Here is an 8,275-nt window from a genome sequence, read left to right on the forward strand (position 1 = left end):
GCTACTCAGGAGACTGAGGTCTGAAGATCACAGTTCAAAACTCATTCGAGCAGGAAGTCTGAAACTTATCTACACTAAACTACCAAAAGAAAGCTAGAAGTGGAGCTATGGTTCAAGAGGTAGAATGATAGCCTTGCACAAAAGGAGCTCAAAGACAGCATCTAGGTCATGAGTTCTATCCCAAGACCAACACACACACACACAGACACAATTTAATTGTATTTAATTTTAACTAAGTTCAATGTAAGTAGCCAAATAGTCATGTGTAATCAGCAGCTACTATATTAGACAAAAAGATCAAAGTTAGATTAGTAAATAAGACCAAATTATTATTTTTTTTTTGGAATGTCAGTCATAGAGCTTGAATTCTGGGCCTAGGCATTGTCCCTGATCTCAATAGCACCACTTACAGCTTTCTGGTGGTTAAGTGGAGATGAATCTCACGGAGGTTAATGCCCAGGCTGGCTTTGAACTGCAATCCTCAGATCTCCTGAGTAGCTAAAATTACTGGCATGAACCACCAGTAACTAGCTAGAACAGAGTTTTTCTTGGTTCCTTAGCTGTAGCCTGTGTTATATGTCCAACTCTCCTCCTGAGATTTTTTTAAATAATAAAAGAAATCAGGACCAGAAGCTTGGCCTAGCCGTAGAGTGTTCGCCTAGCATACACAAAGCCCTAGGTTCAATTCGTTGGTGCCACACACACAGAAAAAGCCAGAAGTAATGCTGTGGCTCAACTACCCTCAAGGAAAGCCCAAAGACAATACCCAGGCCCTGAGTCCAAGCCCCAAGACTGGCAAAAAAAAAAAAAAAAGCAATGAGAAGCTAGACACTGGTGGCTCAGCTCTCTACACCTAATTATTCAGGAAGATGAGATTTGAGGATCACAGTTTCAAGCCAGCCTGGGCAGAAAGTGTATGAGACTCTTATCTCCAATTAGCCTCCAAAAAGCCAAAAGTAAAGCTGTAGCTCAAGTGGTAGAACACTAGCCTTGAGCAGAAAAGCTTAGAAACAGCAGCAGGCCAAGTTCAAACCCCACATTGGGGGGGACGGGGGGGGGGGGGTGAAAAAAAATAACAGAAAATGAAAGTGACAAACAAGGAAACAAGGCCAGAATTCAAGGAAAATCAGGAGCCCAAAGAGATGAACAACCATAGAAATTATCTTTATACAAAGGCATTTGCTAATACTACAAATTTTCAACTTTCATTTTTTTATACCAGTACAGAGGGAAAGAAATCTAAGGAGAGGTCCTCCAAATTTTGTATAATCATTTCTGGGCACCCTTGAAAGATTGGTTTTTCCATTGGTATTTCCATTCTAAGCCCTAAAAGAGTATAAACCGGGGCCAGGAGTTTGGCCTAGTGGTTAAAGTGCTTGCTTAGCATGCATGAAGACCCGGGGTCGATTCCTCGGTCCCACATATATAGAAAAAAGCTGGAAGTGGTGCTGAGGCTCAAGTGGTAGAGCTCTAGCCTTGAGAAAGTCCAAGGACAGGGCCCGGGAGTTTGGCCTAGCGGTTAAAGTGCTTGACTAGCATGCACAAAAACCCGGGTTCGATTCCTCGGTATCCCACATACACAATCAAGCCGGAAGTGGCAGAGACGAGACACAACCAAACCGGAAAAGTGGCAGAGACAAGACTGCGTCGGCGACAGAGAGCGAAAGAAGCGAGCTGAGCTGAAGTGAACAGAGCCCAACCGAGTGGTGGCCGGAGCGAGCCGAGCCGGAGCCAGCGAGGCCGGAGCGAGCGGGGCCGGAGCGAGCGGGGCCTGAGCTAGAGGGGGAGCCTAGCCAGGCCGGAGCGAGCGGGGCCTGAGCTGGAGGGGGAGCCTAGCCGGGCCGGAGCGAGCGGGGCCAGAAAGAGAAGGGGGCCAAAAAAAGAAAGTCCAAGGACAGTGCTCAGGCCCTGAGCTCAAGCCCAGGACTGGCAAAAAAAAAAAAAAATCCTGAGTTTTGCAGGGTGCAGTGGCTCACGTCTATCTACTCAGGAGTCTGAGATCTGAAGATCGAGGTTCAAAGCCAGCCCAGGCACTAAAGAATGTGAGACTCATCTCCTATTAACTTCTAGAAAACTGGAAGTAGGAATGTGGCCCAGGGGTAGGGCAGTGGCCTTAAGTTGAAGAGCTCAGGGACAATGCCCAGGCCCAGAGTTCAAGCCCCATGACCCATCAAAAAAAAAAAACAAAAAAAACAATTCTGAGCTTAGGAGCTGGGAGTGGTAAGCACTAGCCTTGAGTGAAGCTGGACAGTATCCAGGCCCCAAGTTCGAGGCCAAGGATTGGCAAAAAAAAAAATCTGAGCTTTTGAACAAACTTTTTTTTTTTTTTTTTTTTTGGCAGTTCTGGCTTGAGCTCAGGGCCTGAGCACTGGCCTTGGCCTTTCTCAAGGCCAGAGCTCTACCACTTGAGCCACACACCACTTCTGGCTTTTTCTATATATGTGGTACTGAGGAATTAACTGAACCCGGTCTTTGTACACGCTAGGCAAGCACTCTACCACTATGCCAAACTCACGGCCCCTTGGGCAGCTATTTAACAAACATTTGTAATTCCAGCTTTCAGAAGGGAGAGGCAGGAAAATCAGGGATACAGGTCAGCGTAAATGAGATTCAGTGAGACCCTATGTGGAGGAAGAGAGGGACGGGAAAGAAAAGGGGGAGAAAAGAGGAGGAAAGAAAATAGCAGCACTCTAAAAAAACAAAAAATAAAAGTTTATTACTCAGGAGGCTGAGATCTGAGGATCAGGGGTTCAAAGCCAGCCCGGACAGGAAAGCCCATGAGATAGCTCACTAAATAGCTATGGCTCAAGTGGTAGAGAAAGATTTTTTTCTCAAATTTTTACCAGGAAAAAAAAAAATTCATTTCACAAATATAGAAACAAAAGGATTTTTAATGTTATTGAAACTTAAGAAATTATCTAGAGATTGGTCTAAAGTGAAAGCATTCCATTTCAAAACTGAAAACTGTTCACATTATATCATACTTTACCAAAATTACATCATAAAATACAAGGACATTTTTTCCATAAAATCCTGAGATAGCAACATCTTTCTAAATCAAATATTTGCATCACAATAAAAGACAGTGAAGGGCCAGGAGTTTGGCCTAGTAGTAAAGTGCTTACCTAGAATGAACAAAGACCTGGGTTCATTCTATATACATAGAAAAGCCAGAAGTGGTGCTGTGGCTCAAGAGCTCTAGCCTTGAGGAAAGCCCAAGCACAGGGCTCAGGCCCTGAATTCAAACCCCAGGACAGGCAAAAAAAAAGCGGGGGGGGGGGGGGGGGGGGGTGGCAGGCAGAATTTTCAATGTATTTTTTCTTTTTTAATGGTACTGGAGCTTGAACTCAGAGCCTCACACTTGCTAGTCTAATAAAATTTACCACTGAGAAACACTTCCGGGTTTTTTTGCACTAGTTATTTTTGAGATAGGGTCTCCCATTTTTCCTGAGCTTGTGTTTGGACTATGATCTACATATTCTGATGTAGCTGGCCTAACACTGTACCCAGCTCTTGCTTGAGAAGGGGGTCCTCTATGTATGCTTGGCTTTAACTTCAATCCACCTAATCTTAGTCTCCCAAATAGCTAGGATTACAGACATGAACCACCAGCACTCACATTCAAAATTATTTTTATGCTACTTAACTGTTCATTTGAAAATTATTTTGTGGCCAGGTGCCAATGGCTAACACCTGTAATACTAGTGACTCAAGAGGCTGAGATTTGAGGCTCTCAGTTCAAAGAATAAAAGGCCGTGAGACTCTCATCTCCAATTACCCACCAGAAAACTGGAAATGGAACTATGGCTCAATGTTGTAGAACACTAGCCTTGAACTGAAAAGCTCAGGGGCAGCACCCAGTCCCAGAGTCCAAGCCCCAAAACTCATAAAGAGAAGGAAGGAGGGAGGGGGGGAGGGAGAGAGGGAGAGAGGGAGAGAGGGAGAGAGGGAGGGAGGGAGGGAGGGAGGGAGGGAGGGAGGGAGGGAGAGAGGGAGAGAGGGAGAGAGGGAGGGAGGGAGGGAGGGAGGGAGGGAGAGAGAGAGGGAGGGAGGGAGAGAGAGAGGGAGAGAGGGAGGGAGAGAGGGAGGGAGAGAGGGAGGGAGAGAGAGGGAAGGAAGGAAGGAAGGAAGGAAGGAAGGAAGGAAGGAAGGAAGGAAGGAAGGAAGGAAGGAAGGAAGGAAGGCAGGCAGGCAGGCAGGCAGGCAGGTCATTTTGTGCACTTGAAAATTATAGCCATCGGCTGGGAGTTTGGCCTAGTGGTTAAAGTGCTTGCCTAGCATGCATGAAGACCCGGGTTCAATTCCTCGGTACCACATATAGAAAAAAGCCGGAAGTGGTGTTGAGGCTCAAGTGGTAGAGCTCTAGCCTTGAGAAAGTCCAAGGACAGTGCTCAGGCCCTGAGCTCAAGCCCAGGACTGGCAAAAAAAAAAGAAAATTATAGCCATGTACCAGTGGCTCATGCTTATAATCCTAGCTACTTAAGAGGATGAGACTGAAAAACGTTGCTTCGAAGCTAGTCCAGGCAGGAAAGTCCATGAGACTCTTACTTCCAATAAACTATCAAAAAAATAAATAAAAAAGAAGAAAAAATTAAAATATTTCTAAATACTTAGAAATTAATATGTTGAATGGTAACCTCTTTGAACAACTACTTAAATAATTTTTAAAATACTTTATTTTTACTATAAAATAGTTTTTTTCTGAGTCAATCAACATTTTTAAAAAAGAGACTGCTTTAACAATGCAGCTACTTCTTTTCTCCAACTTCGTAGAGAGAAAAGTTACTTGACCAGCTCAAAAACTTAGTAAAGACTAGGGCTAGGCCGGGAGAATTAAGCTATGAAATTTCCAACAACTGGATAAGGTTTATAGAAAATACCTTGGTTGAAGATACGAGCAGCATGGCCTAGGGGTAGAGTGCTGGGTTCGATTCCTTGGTACCACATATACAGAAAAAGCCAAAAGTGGCGCTGTGGCACAAGCAGTAGAGCACTAGCCTTGAGCAAAAAGAAGCTTGGGGGCAGTGCCCAGGCCCTGAGCTCAAGCCCTAGGACTAGCAAAAAGGAAAGAAACTACCTCAGTTGAAAACATTGGAATGGTCCTCAGTTGTTTCCTGACTTTCCATTTTCCTACCCTTCATCTCTGCAGCTGTGGAACTTATAACAGTTCTTACTCATTCTTTCATGGGATTTCAGCCTCCAGAAAGACTGTCTGTCCTTTTAGTTCTAGGAGTGGGCCCGAGAATTCTTAGCCAAGGAAACCATACTCTAAGTCAAGGGAGAACTTGCTTCCATCACCTTTGCATGGGGTGTACTACAATGAAGCCTAACCTGATTGCTGGTTCCTTTCGGGCATAAACCATCTTTGCCTGCCTGCATTCATACTATGTTGGATTATGACTGTGACCCAGAATAAATTATTTTAAAAGAAAATGTAATTTTCGATTCCAATGTCCGTTTAAGCAACATTGAAAAGTAAGTATTGGAGGGTGGTGGATTACAGCAGGTTCTGCTGGGTTTTATCCCACCAAGGACAGTCACAAATATAAAACAAACACACTCATAAAGACACAGGAACACAAAAGTCCTTAAAAGCTTCCTGTTGGGGAGTTGGGGAGGGAACCCCCCAAAAAAGTTTCCTGCTTAAATATCACAGGGTTTTATTTGTTAAGGTAACTCAATAGTGCAATAGATGAAAATATTATCTATACTATACCTTAACAAAAATAAGCTGAACGCTAATTTACATATATATATATGTATGTATGTGTGTCTTGAAAACACCACATCCACACATTTGGTCCCAGGTGTGTTCACAGGTTTCATGTGACGATGCCATGGCTGATCGGAGTCCTCCACTCTTTCCCCAAGAAGGCTATTTCATTGCCCTTTACAACCGAAATGCTAAGGTTATTTCTCTTCAAACATACTCATGGCCTGTTACGATGACGAGCATCCGCACTCTTACGACGAGTCTTCCACAAACATCCCCAAACTCTTGCAACTGCTTTCGGCTTGAAGGCACTTCCAATCCGTTTCCGTAACTACCACTGCACTGTTCACGGCCACAGCCCAGCCGCGGACTAACTATCCAAGCACGAGACGCCGCTGAACCGGCTTCCGAAGGAGAGAAAGAAAGGACTATGTCTACAAACTTTGCCCTCGGCACGTTTCTGTACCCAATCTGGCCAAACCACGGGCGCGCACCCCCGCGTCTAAGCAAGGGGTGCTGCACAAGGAGCCCGGCCGACCCCGGCCGAGCGCCAGCGCCGCGGGCCTCGACCTCCGGGCGCGGCGGAGTTGGGTGGGGGCGGAGGCCGGAGGAAACTTGGGCGGCCCGGGGACGCGGAGACTCGGGCGGCCGCCCAGGAAAGCCCGGGGCTCCCCCACGTCGGCTCGGGGCGCGGGGCCGGGCGCGGACGTCCCCGCGGATTTCCCGCTTCCTCCCCTTTTGTTTTTCAGGCGTTCGGTCCGCTCCGGCGGAGGCCGGCGCCGGCTCCGCGGGCTCCGCGGGCTCCCCCGGCTCCCCCGGCTCCTCGCGCTCCGACCCCCGCAGCCCCGGCCCGCCGTCCCCCGCGCTCCGGGCCTCCCCGGACGCCCGCGAGGACGCCCGGCTACCTCACATCCTAAGCCGGCCGCCTTCCCGGCGACCCCCGGCCCGGCCGGCGCCCCCGGACTCCCCGCGCCCCGGCCTCGCGGGCCTCCTCACGTCCCCGGCCTCCTCCTCCTCCTCCTCCTCCTCCTCCCCGTCCGAGCCCCGGCCTCTCCTCTTCCCCAGGCGGGCGGGGCCGCCTCGGCCGCCGTTCGCCGGCGGGTCCAGCCCCACTCCACCCTCCGCCCTCCGGCCGCGGCCCTCCCCGCTCCACAGGAGCCGCCCGGCCGGCGCCCCGCACTCACCGGGCCGCGGGTGGGAGCTCCGAGCGGAGGCAGGCAGAGCGGCGGGGCGGCGGCGGCGACGGACACGCTCCCTCCCACGCGCACGCCTGGCGCGCGGCGGTCCCGGCGGCGGCGGCGGCGGCGGCGGCGACGGACGGCGGCGGCGGCAGCGGCGGGCTCGCGCCCTCCGGCCGTGCTGAGTCGGCGTGGGTCTGCGCGTGCGCGGTGGCGGAGGCGGCGAGCGCGCGCCTCTGTCCGAGGAACGCCGACCCCGCCCCCGGGCTCCGCGCGTGCGCACTGATACCCGAGCGTGCCCAGCCGCGGCTGCCGCGCTCCGGGAGTCCGGGCGGGTCGGGCGAGCTGCGGGCCACGACCTGTGCCCGGCTCCTACGAGGTCCTAAGCGCAGCCCTCTCCCGCGGGTCTGCGGGAGAGCGGCGACTCCCGCGTTCCCGGGCTTCCCCAGACGCCACCGCCCCCAGGCATGGTTCCTGGGCCCTGTTTGCAGAGGAGGAAGCTGAGGCCCGGGACGCTTCCGACGGCATCGTGGCCAGCGCCGGGCCGTGCCAGGAGTCGACCGTGGAAGAGGCTCTGGAAGGGTCCTAGGAGTGGACACCCCGGTAGTTGAGCCCGGGTGGGAGCGGAGGCCTGGACGGGGCGCCCCCGACGCCGGGCGGGCCCTGGAGGCGGCGGGGAGCCGGCGGAGAGAGTCACTGGCATCCTTGCGGTGGGAAACCACCCCAGAATCACGGCGACTTCCACGTGTCCGCTGTCACCGTGAACCTCCCCGCCGCGGAGGAGCGGCCTGGACGTCCTCGGGAGCCCTCCGAAGCCTCTGTGCCGCTGGACTTGCTTTTGCGCTGTTCTGTATGCAGGTGGATGGCGGTGGGGGCGGGTTTGTTGTATTCTGTTACATTTTGTTGTATCCGGTCCCCTTAACATTGTAAGGGATTGTGCCTCGTTTCAGAGACTTTGCCCTGGGCTCCTTCAGGTCTGTAGGCCTCTTAAACACCTCCTCACTGATGTCAGCCCAACATTCTTTGTAATAGGAGAGACAACTCCTCTGCCACCTCTCACACACGCTCCCCACCCTCTTCCTCTGCCTGTTCTCCAAAGCTCCTGTTGTTCACCCCCAGTCCAACACTACGTTCTTGTTTTCCTCCTGATTGTCCCCTCCGCCAAAAGCGTCCCCAGCACACAATAAATATCTGTGGAGTGAGTGAATGAAGCTTTGGGTGGTGTGGAGTGAGAGAGATATGAAAAGTATAAGAAGAGTTGGAGAGATGGGGGCAGGGAGGCACAAAAGGGATTGCAGTGAAGTCATCTCTGAGGGAGAAGTCGCAGCATGCTGGCCTGAAAAGGGCCACCAGTTCTTCGAAGATGGTGGTATCTGGTTAGTTG

General features: G+C 51.2%; 1 protein-coding gene across 2 annotated transcripts in view; it reads right to left on the reverse strand.

The window, feature by feature from the left end:
* Window positions 1–6,978, reverse strand: part of Ptk2 (protein tyrosine kinase 2) — a 217,360-nt gene extending 210,382 nt beyond the window's left edge. Inside the window, exon 1 of one of the 2 annotated variants that reach the window (XM_090339474.1) lies at window positions 6,898–6,978. The gene's annotated coding sequence lies outside the window, so the exon portion shown is untranslated. The remainder of the gene's footprint in view (window positions 1–6,897) is intronic. The other variant, XM_090339469.1, reaches the window with a different exon arrangement.
* Window positions 6,979–8,275: the final 1,297 nt, after the last annotated feature.

The sequence above is a fragment of the Megascapheus bottae genome, chromosome 9 (assembly GCF_031878675.1).
Source record: "Megascapheus bottae isolate mThoBot1 chromosome 9, mThoBot2.hap1, whole genome shotgun sequence".
Taxonomy (NCBI): Eukaryota; Metazoa; Chordata; class Mammalia; order Rodentia; family Geomyidae; genus Megascapheus; species Megascapheus bottae.